Below are 205 nucleotides of genomic sequence, written 5' to 3'. Positions count from 1 at the left end.
CGCGCCGGCCGCTCGCACACCAGCCGCAGCGCCTCCACCTGCAGCAGCTCGAAGAGCTCCAGCACCGAGGGGCAGCTCATGATGAGGCGCAGCCCCGCCTGGATGTAGTCGAGGATGGCGGGGTCGCGGTTGCTCAGCTCGCCGTAGCCGCGCTGCAGGAGGCCGAGGACGAGCCCGCGGTTGAAGAAGGGCTCGAAGTCGGCGC

The sequence above is a fragment of the Aptenodytes forsteri genome, unplaced genomic scaffold, assembly GCF_000699145.1.
Source record: "Aptenodytes forsteri isolate BGI_AS27 unplaced genomic scaffold, ASM69914v1 Scaffold125, whole genome shotgun sequence".
NCBI classification, from domain to species: domain Eukaryota; kingdom Metazoa; phylum Chordata; class Aves; order Sphenisciformes; family Spheniscidae; genus Aptenodytes; species Aptenodytes forsteri.
Note: the sequence above shows the minus strand (reverse complement) of the source record.